Consider the following 16459-nt stretch of genomic DNA (forward strand, 5'->3'; position numbering starts at 1 on the left):
GGACTGATCCCCCAGTGCAATTCTTCTCAAATAGTTCCAGTGATTTGGCAGTAAACAGTACACTGTCGTCCAAACCCACTACATTCCAATGAAAACTTCCATCATATTAACAAACTCATTACCAAAGAATTGCATAAGCCACTTAATTGAAATAGTATTTAACTCATATGAAAACAAACCAGATAGTTAAGAAAAACAAACTTGTGAGAAATCTGTGAAGCATCCGGGAATAGGGAAAACATTGGTTAATCTGGGAAGGGTTATTTTGAGGGGTGTCGACCTAAAACATACCCAAAAAGAGATACTTTGGCATGAATTAAAACGTGTTTTAATTTGCTACTGTGTATGACTTCCAGTCAGAGAATTGCTTCTGCTTTGCAAACCCACCCAGAGAGCGTGTGAGCACTGATTAACTGGTGTTGTCAGGCACTGTTTTTGAAAGACCTTTTGGAAGATATACTGAAGAGTTGCCAAGGGGTCAACTTAAATCCTACTCGCCCTCCAGACACCAGCCCGGTGGGCGGTTAGGATTGTCTATTTAACCTGATGTGAAGCCTCCAGGAGCTGACAGGCACTGATTCTGACCCATTCTCCTGAGCAGACGGCAAGACAATCTAAGAAAGTCACTGGGTTACTCTTTAACATAGGCATGTTGGGTCCTGGTGCCATCCTTAGGACCTGATCGCAATTTTTACTCGGCAGAGTTTCTGGCACCCAGCCTGGCAGTGAAGAGGACCTGGGTCTGAGGAGGCCCAAAAAAGGAAAGAGCTGGATTTTCGGTTTGAATTTCATTGAAAACACACACCAGCCTGCAAGTGTAAATCCACCCCCTGCTGATCACAGTCCCCCATGAGATCTGACCTCGCCATATACCTTTTGTCAATGAACAGCCTTGGAGCCTTACAATTTCTCATCACTTTTTGGCTGCTACCCACTGAGAATGGCTTGGATTAAACTGAGACCCGAGTGTTAAAATACCCCAGGTCCCAGTTCTGGAGCATTGGTTGTGATCATAGAATCCCTACAGTGCTGAAGGAGGCCATTCGGCCCATCGAGCCTGCACCGACCTTCCGAAAGAGCACGTCACCCAGGTCCGCTCCCCCGTCCATCCCACCTTATCCCCGTAACCTAACCTGCATATCCTAAGGGGCAATGTTCAAGCATGGGCAATCCACATAACCTGCACATCTGTGGACTGTCGGAGGAAACCGGAGCACCCAGCAGAAACCCACGTGGACACAAGGCGAATGTACAAACTCCACACAGACAGCCACCTGACGTCGGAATTGAACCGGGGTCCCTGGCTCTGTGACGCAGCAATGCCCACTGCTGCTCATTCGATGAAAACTGTTCCACACCTATAATCAGGGCTTTAGTAACATGTGATGAGGGAAAGTTTAGGATCAGGAATGCAAATTTCCTTTCATGCTATGACAAAACGAGATTAAAAACAAAACAATTTTATGGCACAAAGTCAGCATGCTATTTTGTAAAATACTTCAGAAACATAAGTGGTCGCAATGCTGCTCGGTGAGTTTGCATCGTCGCAGTTATCGAACCTACTGCAGATGCTGAAAATCTGAAATAAAACAAAAACGGAAAACGCTGAAAATACTCAGCAGGTCGAGCAGCATTTGGGGAGAGGGAAACAAAGTTACCGATTCAGAACTGATTAAGGTCATTGACCTGAAACGTTGGGCTTGAATTTTCATTCTGAGGCAGCGGTGGGTTTGGAGGCAGGCATTGAGGCAATTTCCTGTTGTGGGCCAGCTTGCGATCAGTCAGCATGTTCCCACCTCTGGTCTATTTCGAGGGTGGCAATGTCTGGATGAGTAATTAATGACTGTCTGTTTGCCAGTAGCAGGTCGGCAATTCGGCCCATTAAAGAGCCAGTTGGCGGCACGCTCCACTCGGCGATCCATGCAATGCAGTGCCCCCCCCCCCCCCCCCCCTCCCCAAAATGTGATTACAGCCTGTGGATGGCATTGTGGCAGCCTCCTGATCTCAGTCGTGATGGGATCCATAGGGACATTCTGCAAAACAGCCCAGCATGAATCCACTGGGCAATGAAGTCTACAGCCTGGTGAAAAGGCTTCCCTCCATGCTGATAGCCTGGCTACAGAATAGCTGCAGCTACAGAATATTTCATTACATTTACACATCTCCAGGTGGCACTTGAAAAATGAAAATGAAAATTGCTTATTGTCACAAGTAGGCTTCAATGAAGTTACTGTGAAAAGCCCTTAGTCGCCACATTCCGGCACCTGTCCGGGGAGGCTGGTACGGGATTTGAACCCGAGCTGCTGGCCTGCCATGGTCTGCTTTAAAAACTAGCTATTTAGCCCTCTGCTAAACTAGCCCCTACCATTATGAGCTGCTGTCACGGTACTCCACCAACAACGGCAGCACCAACAACTCCACCAACACCTCTGTCAGTGGAGGATGCCAGCCGTTCTGAACCCCGGGCGATCGCATTGCCAGAGCCTAGCTGAGCCATCCTTAACTGGATGGGGCTGCCAGAAGCGGCCTCTTGATTGGCCGCCTCCCCAGAAATCTCCACAAACATCCCACCACAGTCATTTCCAGCTTTGCAATCCGGAATTCAGCCCAGCATCCGGATTGGTGCCCTGGAAATAAAATGAAGCTGCTAATTCTTTTTGGTTGCCCATCGATGTTACCGGACTTCTTGAGTATTTGCAGCATTTTCTGCTTTTATTGCAGTTATCTAGTCTGGCACTTTTGTGATCGGATAAATCATAAAACATCAGCCAAGCTAAACATTTTTGTGGTAAACTCTGTTTAAAAAAACACTTATTGATGAACACCATTATTTCTTGGAGACCACAGGAAACAGGATATTAAAATCAATGCAAAAACAGTAGACTGACATCTGTTTGTAAAGACTGAAATAAGCAAAACAATCAAAAGAGGCACAGAAGAAAACCTCTTTGTAGAAGTTGGGATAAAGCAGCTGCTTCTTGGAGAAAAGGTTGATTAACTGAGATAACATGGATTCACGCAAGTGTAAACTTCTGCGACGAAGCATTTGATGGTGACATGACCATTCCTCAGGTGCTAAACAGGCAGCTAGCTAAATCTCCAACGTGGTGTACAGGAAATGCACGTTCACTCCAAGCCAAAATTGAAATTGGGGTTCGGCATATTCAAAAACAAAAGTGTCGGGGAGTGACCATGGCTGAAACCGGTATTAGGCACTTTGCAAGGACAACTATGGGCCCTAGACTGGCCTGCATCACTCGAAGGCAGGACTTCCTTTAACTAAAGGGCGCATGTCCGACCCACAGCGTGTTTAGGATGCCCAGAGCATGACATCACTGTGGGGAGCAATGGTTCTCGCTCGGTTTGAGACAGACCTTACTTCTGGCAGTGGCGGTGGGGGGAGGGGGGAGGTAGGAGCTGTGAGCAGTACGCACCCCCCTGTAAAACCGAGCCATGGAGGAGGTCTTCTAACCCGTTGTGGCTTGGTCGCTGAACAATTGTGTGCACAGTTTTGCAAGGCAATCTATCTTTGAGGAATGCAACCGCAATTTAAGAGATGTATTGCTGCTTTAAATGAGCCTCAGGAACCTTGCTGGAAATTGCTCGCATGAAGTGGGCGGGCTGCCCATTTCCCGGAATAATCAGGTGTGTAACTCATCGATCATGTTGAAACGAGGCCTGGAAGTTAAAGTTGGGTCTCTCCATCAGTATGGCAGGTTGGGATATACAGTTTATTTAATAGCCTGAAAAGAGTCCGAATAAAACACTTAGTGAGGGGATTATGAGCCTATGTTAACCGTCAGTGAGAACAGCAGTGAGGGCTCACAATTCAGAGGAAATCGTAAAATTCGATTCTCTCCAGAGCGATTCTTAGCGGGGCTGAGAATTGAAGTTCCCAACCGAATCGAGCCCGGCGCCTCTCCGGGCCCCGAAGAATCACGCGTCCGCGAATTACGCTGCGCGGCTGGGGGGCCATTGCCAGAGGCCCGCCCAGCGATACTCCGCTCCCAGCAGGCCGAGTTCCCGACGGCGTGGTTCTAACCAAGTGGCGGCTGCGGACTCAGTCCACGGCTGCCCTGGTTGGGGGGACAGGGGGATCGAGCACCGGGGGAGGGCCTTAAGGACGGCCAGGGCAGCGATCGGGCCGGAAGGACCCTCGGGCACGTGGCCGATCGGGGGGGGGCCTAGTTTGTTGGTGTTGGTCCGCAGTCTGAGTCCGCCATGGTGCTCGGCGCGGCCGCTGGAGGCCACCGCCCTGCGCATGCACGGACTCGGAACCGGACGTGCTGCCGCCCGTATCCGCAGCCAAAGTTGCGTGAATTAATCTGGGTCCCTGCCAGGCCCCTGAAGGTAAGTGAAGCGGGATGTTTTTGCTCGGAAACTCGGGAGTGCAACGCCTGCATTTTTATGCCAACGTGGGAATATAGCCCCATTTTCGGAGAATCCAGACCCGGGATTTCCGATTCCCCCCCCCCCCCCCCCACACACACACTGGTGGAATAGTGCAAATGACATCGCGGGAGCCCGGGAACCGCATTTTAATACGTCAGCATGTCTTTAGTGAGCACTCACTCCGGACCTCCCCCACTCAGTGGATATTCTGCGGGACATCACGCCGGTACAGTTTGCAACAGGTTTGCTTAAACATGAACCCGGTGGCCTCATCTCTGGGGGGGTTTCGGATGTGAGCACTCAGGTATCCATGAATCTCCAGGTGCTCAATCCTCAACGTGCACTGGAGAAGACGTGGAGGACACAGATAAGTCCAACTCAGGGCCGGAGCTGGGGTTCAGTCTCTCGATCTTGGGGGTGGAGGTGGGGGTTGGGTCACCAGCAGGCCTTATCTTCCCTTCATTTCGGGGCAGCCCTTGCTTTAAGGGAATCTGGAAGCAGGTGGGCAGGCATCGCTTTTGTCTGCTCCTTGCTGGGCTTGTGCCACTATAGAGGGAGTGCCCATTCTTAGTGGGAGCCGGAAAGTGTTTGAGAGGAGGCGATTACAGAGGATCAGCACTGGGGGGGGGGGGGGCGACTGTGAGGTTCTTGGGTGGGGTTCGATGAAAGACCAGACTGCAAAGGCAGACGGGCTTTGCACAGACTTTCCACGTTCAGCGGGCATTTCCCAGGTACAGGGTGGTATAGTCTTAATCCGAGTGGCCCTGCAGTCACCATGGCATCATGCGGCGCCATTCATGAACCGCAAGGGATTCCATTCCTTCAACACCCAACCTATTTGTGACACAAGGTGGGCATAATGAAGGTGTGTGTGCCTGTTTTTAGGGCAGTGCCCATGACAATTACACCTCAGGACGCTCGTAGATTCCAGATATTTTCGAGTGCGAGCAGCAGCTGGAGTGATGGCTCCTCGGGGACACGGGGTGTCCAATCTGGAGGTGGCTGATGATGCCAGCGCGGGGGCTATAAACACCTGTGAGACTCGCTGCAATGAGTCTCACCCATCAACATGCGTACTGTTTGAGCAGACGGTTGGATTGCTCAAGATGCGGTTCCGGTTCCTGGGCCGGCTGGGGATTACCCTGCAACACAGTCTGACACCCTGAAGGTGTCCCGAATAATTGTGGTCTGCTGCACTCTTCACAACATGGCGCTGCAGATGGGAGACCAACAATGATGAGGGAGAACCACACAGTCTCGGATGAGGAGGAGTCCAACGAGGCTCACCCTGCAGAGTAGGAGAATAAAAGGACCTCGGACCATGGACAGGGCCCACTTGGGCTGAATAACTAGGGACAGCCTCATAGCCTCTCGATTTGATGATGATCAGGACTAGGGAGTGAAAAGTTCTTCCACTGCGGGGTGTGACATCTTATCATCACTGTGGTGCCATCGGTAGGTTCTAATGATGATGCCTAAGTTCACGGGCAGGACACTAATGCCATAGACCGGGCTCTGTGGGAGAACGATGGTGACTTGCACTGGGGACTGAGCGATGCTCCTCTCCTCCTCAGTAATATGTCTGACTCCTGTCTGACAGAGAGCTGAATGCATGCTGCCAAGGGATGTAGAGGCGCTGGGTGAGCTCTCATCTGCTGCAGCCCCCTTCGACGTCAGGGGTCCTAGTGTATTCCTCCAACTAACTTCCGAGATGGGTCTGCTTTGTCAGGCCTCCTCAACACTGGAGAAGAGAAGCAGTAATGGGAGGCCTGAGCATTGATGCAGGGGTGGGCAGGGAGCGGGACCCTGCCAGCAGCCGCGCTTCTCTAGTCAGTCATCAGTGAGGGAGGTGGGAGTGACATTGCGCTGTCATTCTCACACTCCACATAGATGAAGCACCGAGTGCGCACAGGGTTTGCTGGGATTGGTGCCATGAAATGGCAGGGTGGAGGTTCTGCTGGTGAGCAAAGTGATGTTTATTACAAGCGCCATATTACAGCGGTGATCTATTTTAACCAGTACCCATGTTCACCCATGCCTACTAGGTGTCTACAATTTTTTACTCTTCCTCACCCTCCCACCACGTCTAGGTATATCAACAGGTGAGGTTGAGGCGGCTTGCTGCCTTCCACACACTGTTGCCTGAGATGACCTGGGTGGGCGTCCCCTTGGGGGACTGGAACCTTGAGGTCCCAGACCTACTTTCGGGCAGCACAAGTATTAACGTGCTACCCTCCTGGGTGTGCGGAGTTGGGGGCGTGTTGCTCACAGGTAGGGGGGGTGTCACATTGGCTGGAAACCCCCAGGGTTCCCTGGGTAGAGGGCCCGGTCTGGGCTTCTGTTGATCCTCTTGCCTTTGGGTGCCCGGAGCCCCTGGGCTCCTCAATGGGACAGACGGGCAGCTGGAGTGAGATCCAGAAGCCCTGCCATCCTCTGGCGCAGACGTGGATTCCCATAGTGTCTGCACCATGCAGTTGAAGACCAGCACCGTGGAGCTCATGCCCTCAGCCTGGAGGTCATGAGCTGAACCATGGAGCGGTCATCCCCCACCATGGAGTACATCTCCTGCACCAAGGTCTCCACTGCAGGCGCCACCCTCATCCAACGGATTCCATTGGAGGAGCGTGTACGAGGGTCACAGGGACCCAAAACCATTTCCTCCATTTTTGTCAGCAGCAAACAAGGTAAGAGAAAATGGTGGGTCATGCAGGGGTCGGCCGGCGTGGGTCCCGAAGGTCGGCCGGGTTGGGTCCCGAAGGTTAGCCGGTTGGTAAAAATGGGTCCCTGGAAAAAAAGTTTGAAGAACACTGGGTTAAGAGACATTCCAATTAGATGTCTCATTGATGTTAAGTATCCAGTAATTGACAATGATATGCAAAGGGGTTGCAGGTGGCTCTTGTGTCATGTGATGTGGTGATAGAGTTTTGTACAGAGTGTGTTCAAGGGAAATAAAGGTGTTTGTGAAAAGGAGCAGAACTCGTGACTCTTTACTCAACAGCAGCCGGAAGCTAACATAAGAGGCTCAATATTCCGTAAGATTTCCCACCAGCAGCGATGAGATTCACACAGCCATTCTTGCTGAAACTAACATGTTGCCACTTTTTGGTAAGATTCTGCCCATTAGGCAGTGATGGCGTTCACAGTTATCAGTAAGAGATGGCCTTCTGCCCGAGTAGACAGCAGGTCCTGCTGCCATGTGCTGTGTTATACATGGCAGCCTGACTGGTGAAATATGGCACCCTCCCGCACCGCTCCTCAGAATGTCTAAAGGAAGTAAAGCCAGTCTCTATAAGCTGGAGAAGCTTCCACTTACCTACTGTCTTCTAACAGGCCCGTCTGCGGCTTTCTCCCCTCCAACTACTCATCTATTCAATGGGTAGCACGGTAGCACAGTGGTTAGCACTGTTGCTTCACAACGCCAGGGTCCTGGGTTCGATTCTCGGCTTGGGCCACTGTCTGCGGAGTCTGTACGTTCTCCCTGTGTCTGCGTGGGTTTCCTCCGGGTGCTCCAGTTTCCTCCCACAATTCCCGAAAGACGTGCTGTTAGGTAATTTGGACATTCTGAACTCTCCCTCTGTGTACCTGAACGGGCGCCGGAATGTGGCAACTAGGAGCTTTTCACGGTAACTTCATTGCAGTGTTAATGTAAGCCTACTTGTGACACTAATAAATATTATTATTATAAAACATCACGTGATAAACAGCGAGAGTTCAATGTAGGTAGATATCAGGAAATGGGGGGGAGATGGTGGGACAGTAGGAATGCCTCTGCTCTGGTGGTAATGAGATCCAGGATAATGTTCTGGGGTCAGATCCCACCATAGCAGCTGGTGGAATTCAAATTCAATGAATATATCTGGAATTGAAAGCTCATCTCAGTCACAGTGATCATGAAACTATCATTGATTGTTATAAAATCCCATCTGATTCACCAATGCTCTTCAGGGAGGGAAATCTGCCTTCCTTACCTGGTCTGGGCACACAGGTGACTCCAGGCGGATAGCAATATGGTTGACCTTTAACTCCACTCTGGAATGGCCTAATTCTCTACTCACGCCACCTGTCATTGGGATTTCCCATTGAAGTCACCCCACGTTCCCGAAAACCCACGGGCGGGGGTGCGCTGCTGGCGGGATCAGAGAATCCCGCCATCAGCAAACTGCTGGAGAATTCCAGCCATAAAAATCAGAAAGCCCCAAAGTGCCTTCGGAGATACTAATCACAAATGCACACAACTCCGTTTGAGCTGAGTAGCTGCATGTGCCTCTCTTTAACTACACTTCCTAGTCACATCGGTCAGCTTGTGAAACCAGTGCCGCCAGGTATTACTCAATGGGCTTGTCACTGGGCCACCTCCCACCTGCCCTGATAAAATTGCATCAGGGTCTACATTATGTCACCAGGCCCATATTTCAATTTTCATATGAGGCACCTGCTCAGTTCTGATTTGGCGAGTTCCTGATCGCAGTCAATTCTGGAGTTAAAATGGCAGGTGGTGGTTTTCTGGCAGAAACAGTCTGCACCTTTTTCGTGGAAGAGCGCGTGGATGATTGTCTGCAGTTGAACTGCATTGTGTCACCCAAAGTCGGCCCCATGAGAATCACAGTTCGGGTCAATGGCTACTCATTGCTAATGGAGTTAGACACAGGTGCTGCTATCTCAGTTGTCGGAAGGCACACTTTTGAGAGGCTCAGGCCGGAAGTGTAGCTCCTGTCATTATGAGACACCAAGGCTTGTTGGCCAGATACACCAGAGAACCGCTGGCCATAACAGGGACCATGGTGGCCCCAGTGGTATATGAGCGCTTGTTTACCTCTGATAGTGGTGAAAGGTGATGGCCCCAGATTGCTGGGCCGCGACTGGCTTCAACGCCCCCGCAACTGCAGAAGGTTTTCCAAATGAGCTTGGGAGGATTCAACGCGGTGCTGACGGAGTGCACATAGGTTCTCCAGACTGAGCTGGGGGAATCTGCACTACCATGATGGAGATCCAGGTGGACCCTATGGAACAACCGAGGTATCTTCGTGCTCGCCCGGTGCCCTACGCACTACTGCCTAAGGTAGTGGCGGAGCTTGGTCAGCTCAAAGGTCAGATGAAGTTTGCGGACTGGGCAGCGCTGGTCGTCTGCGTCATGAAGCCCGATAACACAGTTTAACTCTGTGATGATTATAAATTGACGGTGAATAGGGCCTCCAAGCTGGACCGATATCCAATGCCGTGGATTGAGGACTTATATACCAAATTGGCCGGAGGTCACTTGTTCATCAAACGCGATATGAGCCACGTGTACTTCCAGTTAGAGCTGGACCCAGAGTCTCAGCAGTACGAGATAGTGGACACACATAGAGGGCTGTACGAGTATACGAGGTCGCCTCTTGGTGTGTCGTTAGCGGCGCCATTCTCCAGCGCATGATGGAGAATATTCTGTGGGGGTTGCCACACATAGCGGCCGATCTGGACGATGTCCTGGTCACGGAAATGACTGAGCGCGACCACGTGAACAACCTGGACGCGATACTCCGCCGCATTGCAGAGTCAGGCGTCCACCTTCGTGGTGAAAAATATGTTTTTCACGCCCGAGAAGCGACCTATTTGGGTTATCACGTAGACCGACCGGTTGAAGACAAAGTGCGAGCTATCCAACAGACCCCCACCCCAGGAGACGCGACAGAGCTCAGTTCGGTCTTCGGGCTTGTAAATTACTGTGGGAAGTTTATCCCAGGCCTTTCAACTATGTTGGCCCCCTTGCATGATTTACTCAAAAAGAACCGGGAGTAGGCATGGAGAGTGCCACAGGGAGCGGCGTGCACGGAGGGGAAAAGGCAACTCACTTCTTCCTGGTTGCTGAATTTGATCCCGCTCAACCACTCTTGGGCACCTAACTTCTTGCCATATGGCATCGGCGCCCTGTTGTCTCACCGGATGAGTGACGCTAAGGGGGTCCATTTGCTTTTGCCTTGAGGAAGCTGCCTGCGGCTGAGCACAACTATGCTCAGATAGAGGAGGAGGATCCGGCCGTGGTATTCTCTGTAAAGAGGTTCCACCAGTGTGTCTACGGGTGTTGTTTCACAGAAATGACCCATCTAAAGCCGCTATTGGGGTTATTCAAAGAGGGCAGAGCCACCCCCCCCCCCCCCCCCCCCCCCCATAGCATTGGCCAGAATTTGACAATGGGCCCTCTTGTTGGCAGTGTACAAATACGTGCTGGAATGCAGATCGCAAATGCTGACGCATTGAGAAGGCTCCCGCTGCCGACAAGGCCTCCGACCGCCCCCCCCCCAGTATTAAACATGGAGATTGAGCGGCTCACCCAACAGTGCAGAGTATGCCAGGAGTAGCGGAAGCTCCCACCTGCAGCACCACTTCGTCCCTGGAGGTGGCTGGGCCGGCCGTGGGTACGTCACCATGCTGATTTTGCCGGCCCCTTTCAGAGGCCCATGTTCCTCCTCCTCACCGACGCGCACTCCAAATGGTTGGATGTCCACACGATGTTGTCAGCGACTTTGAGATCGACGATCAAAAAGCTTAGGCTCTCTTTTAGCAGGCACGGCATCCCGGAGGTATTGGCCTCCGACAACGGAACGCCGTTTACTATTGCGGAGTTTGGAAATTTCATGCGGAAGAATGGAGTGCGCCACAAGCGCATTACCCCACATCACCCCACTTCAAATGGGCTGGCCAAAAGAGCGGTCCAGATGTTCAAGCATGGATGAACAATCAGACCCCAGGGTCCCTTGACACACATTTGACAAGCTTCCTTTTCTGTTACCGCTCCACGCACCCCGCCACCGGCGTGGCACCGGTGGAACTTCTCCTGGGACGTTGGCTTCGGACTTGCCTCAGCTGTGTGTTGCCCAATTTGGGGGGAAGATATGGTGCAGAGTGCAGCGGCTTGGCCGTTACCCTGTTGAGCTTGCCCCAACTAGACGATTCGTACCAGGTGACACAGTCCACGTGAGCAACTTTGGAGATAGTGGCAAGGGAGTTCCTGGCACTATGGTTCAGCAGACCAGGTCTGTATCGTACTAAGGATTGCAGGACCGGGAATCGAATAGGCACTTTGATCATCACCGCTCTAGGAGCCTTCTGGGGTCATTTTGGAGGAACCAGCACAACCCCAGGGCCAGCTGCTCCACAAGCGCTGTTCCACATGCGGCTTGACACCAAGATGCTGGATGCTGAGGATTCCGACTCTGTGATGGAGGTTCCATTGCCCGATGGTTTCAATGGGGATTCCCCCGAAGACCAACCTCCGATGGTGCCGCAACGTTCGACGAGGAAGCGCCGCTCACCAGCTTTCTCAACTGCGCCAGCCCCTGCTCCATCGACGCCGGAGAGGCAGCCACGGGCTGAGAGGTGCCGACCTCCTCCTCCTCCTTTGTCAGACGAATTTTCAGACTCTGTGGGGAGGAATGTTGTAACCCCCAACAAGACCCATGCGGCCAGGCCAATGAGGCTCTACATGAGTCTCGTGGAGTATGAGCTTCCCCGCTGAGGAGCGGCAGTGGGAGAGGAAATCAGAGCATGAAAACCCGGCCCGAGTGTGAGCCGGGAGGTAGTCCCTTCCGGGGCCTGTGTACATAGTCTTGTCGTATCCCTGTAAATAAACCTTTTGTTCCCAATACTTCCTGCGTGGCTGCTTCTGTGAACTCAATAGTAACCCTATATTGGATTGCCTGTAGCTCAGCATCGCAAATGTTAAGGCATTCTATAGAGCTGGGAAATGCCTTCACAATTGGAGGATACTCATCGCATAGAAAAAAAAGAAATATTCAGAACCGAAAGAGGGAATTATATTGCTTTGTCTTTGCGATTTTACACCGTAAGATGCGTCCTCTGAAAACACTACATAAGGAAGCCCAACAAGAAAATTGCTTAGATGTTAGTAAGGAACCTCGCGACAGCTGCAGAAAACTGCAAGAGCACCAGAAACAGTTGTAAATGATTAACAATTGATAACAAATCATCGTGGGAATGCAATTTAAATCCAGATGGGGCCATGACAACTCCAAATAAATAAAAATGCATTTTGTTTTGAACTTGGAGGGTTGGTTTGGTAACCCTTCTGTATCTCTGTGTTCTCTCACCACACTTACTCTTTCCAACAAACGTGATTCAGTTCTTGTTCTGTTATTATTGTTTGTGCCTGATAGAAACTTGACCTTGCCATGTGCTTGATCTGCTTCTCTTTTTCCTGTTGAGAGGAGTGAGGATTGTTGATGGCCTGTGCGGCTGATTCCCCAGCAGTGACTTGCATCGATCTCGCACCATCCTAATCGTCCCTTGTGCTCTGGTGAAGTTCAAGTAAAGGGTAGGTCAATATAACAATGCTGGCTCCATGCATCTCTGGGCAGGATGAGAGAATTTCTACCCACGTGTGCTTGCCTGCCTGTGATATCTCGCTCACGCATGTCCTAATGCTGGTAACACTTGGGACCTTAGCAAAGCAGCCGGAATCGGAGTCATTAAAGGGTTTCAAGAAGGAGACCGATATATTTCTGATTTTAAAAAACGGGTTAAAAGAGATATGGGGAACAGGTACGGAGGTGGATTTGAGACCAGGAAGAGATCAGCCATGATCTGATTCCTATGTTCCTATGTGGCTGCTGAGGCAATCAGTTGCTTAGTGAGAAAACATTTTTAAACATTTGCTTTTCCCTGGTTGCAGATTGCAGCAACCTATTTAAACTGAATCCAGACTGAATCTGCAGGAGCCAACAAACAACAACGACAACTTATAGGTGCCTATGATGAATTCATAGAATTCATAGAATTTACAGTGCAGAAGAAGGCCATTCGGCCCATTGAGTCTGCACTGGCTCTTGGAAAGAGCACCCTACCCAACCGCACACCTCCACCCTATCCCCATAACCCAGTAACCCCACCCAACGCTAAGGGCAATTTTGGACACTAAGGGCAATTTAGCATGGCCAATCCACCTAACCTGCACATCTGTGGACTGTGGGAGGAAACCGGAGCACCCGGAGGAAACCCACGCAGAGACGGGGAGAACATGCAAACTCCGCACAGACAGTGACCCAAGCCGGGAATCGAACCTGGGACCCTGGAGCTGTGAAGCAATTGTGCTGATCACTATGCTTCCGTGCTGCCCACATGAACGTCGCAAGGTTCTCACAGGAGTGTGATTAAACAAAGTGAAACACCAATAGCCACCTGAGGACATAGTCGGTCAGATCACCAAAAACTTGATCAAAGAGGTAAGTTTTAAGAAGCATCTTCGAGGAGAAAAGTGAGATAGAGAGGGGCAGCGAGGGAATTCCTGAGCTTGAGAATGAGGCAACGGGGAGGCACGATCAAGAAAGGTTGTTGTTGTTTCCATCCCCGCACCTACTAGTGCACAAGGCAGATTTTCCGATGATTCCATAGCAAGGTTTTTCCCGTCTCTATCACCAGACGCTTCTAGCTTGTGGGACTGTGGTGGAGCAAATACGATTGTGGTGCTGGGCGTAGAGGCCAGAATTAGAGGAGTATAGATATCCCAGATGGTTTTGGGTATTGAAGGAGATTACAGAGAGTGGGGCGAGCCCATGGAAGGATTCAAAAACAAGGCTAATCATTTTAAAAGCCAGGTATTGTTTGACGAGGACCTAATATGGGTCAGTGAGCATTGGGGTGAAAGATGAACAGGACTCGGTGACCTCCAGTTTACAGAGGGTAAAGTGTGGGAGAGCAGTCAGGACTGCCATAGCATACAATACAGGCCAAATGTTGAAAAAAGGGATTCGAATAGATAGGTGCTCGAGGATCACCGCAGACATGATGGGCTGAAGGGCCTCTTTGTGCGCTGTATGACTCTATAACTGCATTGGAGGAGTGAGTCTAGAATCTCACAACAGTGGAATAGTTGACAGCTAGTGGCGAGATAGAGTTGAGCATCGTTAATCATAGAATAGATTCATAGAGTCCATATTTACTTTTCCCAGTAACTTCCTTTTCACAGTAACTTCATTGCAATGTAAGCCTACTTGTGACAATAAAGATTATTATTATAGTGCAGAAGAAGACCATTTGGCCCATCGAGTCTGCACCAACCCTTTGAATGAGCACTCTACCCATCTCCACCGCACCCTGGCACCTGGCACCCTCGCACTGGTACCTTGGCACACAGGCAGTGCTCCAGCTGGCTTGACAGTGCCATCTGGACACCTTGACAGTGCCAGGGTGGCAGTGCCAAGGTGCCAGCTGGGCTGTGCCAACGTGCCACTTTCCAAGGACAGTGGGGGGGGGGGGGTCAAGGATTGTTTTCTTTTGAGGAGCGGGTATAACAGCAAGAGGGGCAATACCTTAAGAGAGAGCATCATACACAATATTGTTGAACATATTTTCAAGGTGATTATGCGTGAAACCTCTGACCTGGTCCAATAGAATAAGCACTACACCATCAGCTTTCAGCAGATCCACACTAGCTCAAGCCTCTTGCAGTCAGGCATTGATGCCATATAGAAAACGGCAAAGGTTACAACCAAGTACTAGCTTCAAATGAAACTCCACAATATAGAGACAAAACACACTTCGGATATGCAGAATATAGACATCCATGGAGGCTGTAGAACAATATGCACGTTAGCTGGGCATATCTGATGCACTGATCACAATTGACATTGAATGGGCAATATTACGGTTCCATTAGAGTGGATAGCAAACTACACAAATTATTTTACATTCAAGTGTAGAAGAATATATTTTCAATAATGTCACAAATGTGTTTCAAGGCACAATGTGTTGCTTTTATATGCTGCTGACACAGAGCTCATGCAAATTAACTTCACTTATTATTATTATTCACTGTTTTATTACTGTGAGGTTGCGACATGACAAATGGTGACTTCAGCGTTTTATTCCAAAATCAGCAATATTCAGCAGGACTCAGATTAAAAGGTTTTCTTTTGTTGTAACTATATTAAAAATAAATGTGGACCTATGGAACGGCAGAGGAAGGGTGCTGGACTCTGTCGTGCAGCAGTTCGTGTTCATTTTGAGCACAATTGTAAGAGTCACAAAACAATGTAGCACAAATTTATGCAGTTTTCTGCCAAGACACTGAATCATGGAACTTTACAACACAGAAGAGGATTTTTCAGCTCAGTATATTTGCTATTTGAAAGATTTATCTGCTTTTCCGAGCTCTTCCCCCATATCCTGCTTTAATTTTTCCACTAATGCTCATGAAAGCTTTCCTGGAATTTTCCCCCATTCTCGATTCTGGTTGGGGATTCCATGTACTGTTCTTTCCCGGTATATAGCATTCCACCTTTTGATTCACATTTTGGTGATCGTAAACACCTCTCATCTAGATACCAACTCACTGACCAGAAGAAATAATGGCCGTGATCTAACATGTTGACTGCAGGTGCAAATCCCGTAATGACTGCTAAATCTCACGATGGGCCAAAAATGGGTTCAGCATTGATGAGATTTCAGCTTGGCATTTTCCCCGTCCCCCTCCATTGATGTGAAGGAAGGGCACATGCCTAATTAGCGTATCTTAAAATAAATTAGAATCTAATTATAGGGCCTAACGCCACTACCTCCACCCTCACCAGATCATCCCAGCCAGCCAGTGTGATGTCCCGTTGTCGCGAATCATGACTAGCTTTCAAAAATGAAAACCAATCGTGATGACTGAGCCGGGGGCGCACAGGTAAGTACAGCCTCCGGGCGGTGAGCGATTTGGTCGGGCAGTGTCTTGGCATTTCCCCCTGGCATTTCCCCTGCCAGATTGGTGGTTCCAGGTTTAAAGTGCCAGGGTGGGTCCCCTGGGGAGCCCCATTGGGATAGTTCCCCTTACGTGTGATGGAGGGGGAAGGCTGATGCCTGTGAAAGGGGAGGCTGATGGCTGTGGGGGGAATGCCACAATGCTCACTTGGTGGGCAAGGAGGGGGTGGGGCCGGAAATGTCCACGTGTGTGGCCAGCACGGTTGCACAGTGGTTAGAACTGTTGCTTCACAGCACCAGGGACCCGGGTTCGATTCCCTGCTTGGATCACTGTCTGTACAGAGTCTGCACGTTCTCCCCATATCTTCGTGGGTTTCCTCCGGGTGCTCCG

At 50.3% G+C, this 16459-nt stretch overlaps 1 long non-coding RNA gene across 1 annotated transcript in view; it reads right to left on the bottom strand.

Moving 5' to 3' along the window:
* The window catches only part of LOC140391455 (uncharacterized), a 113829-nt gene extending 102870 nt beyond the window's left edge, over positions 1-10959 (bottom strand). The window contains exon 1 of the long non-coding RNA XR_011935079.1: positions 10703-10959. This is a non-coding gene — a long non-coding RNA (uncharacterized lncRNA). The remainder of the gene's footprint in view (positions 1-10702) is intronic.
* Positions 10960-16459: the final 5500 nt, after the last annotated feature.

Source organism: Scyliorhinus torazame, chromosome 15 (genome assembly GCF_047496885.1).
Source record: "Scyliorhinus torazame isolate Kashiwa2021f chromosome 15, sScyTor2.1, whole genome shotgun sequence".
In the NCBI taxonomy this organism is placed as follows: domain Eukaryota; kingdom Metazoa; phylum Chordata; class Chondrichthyes; order Carcharhiniformes; family Scyliorhinidae; genus Scyliorhinus; species Scyliorhinus torazame.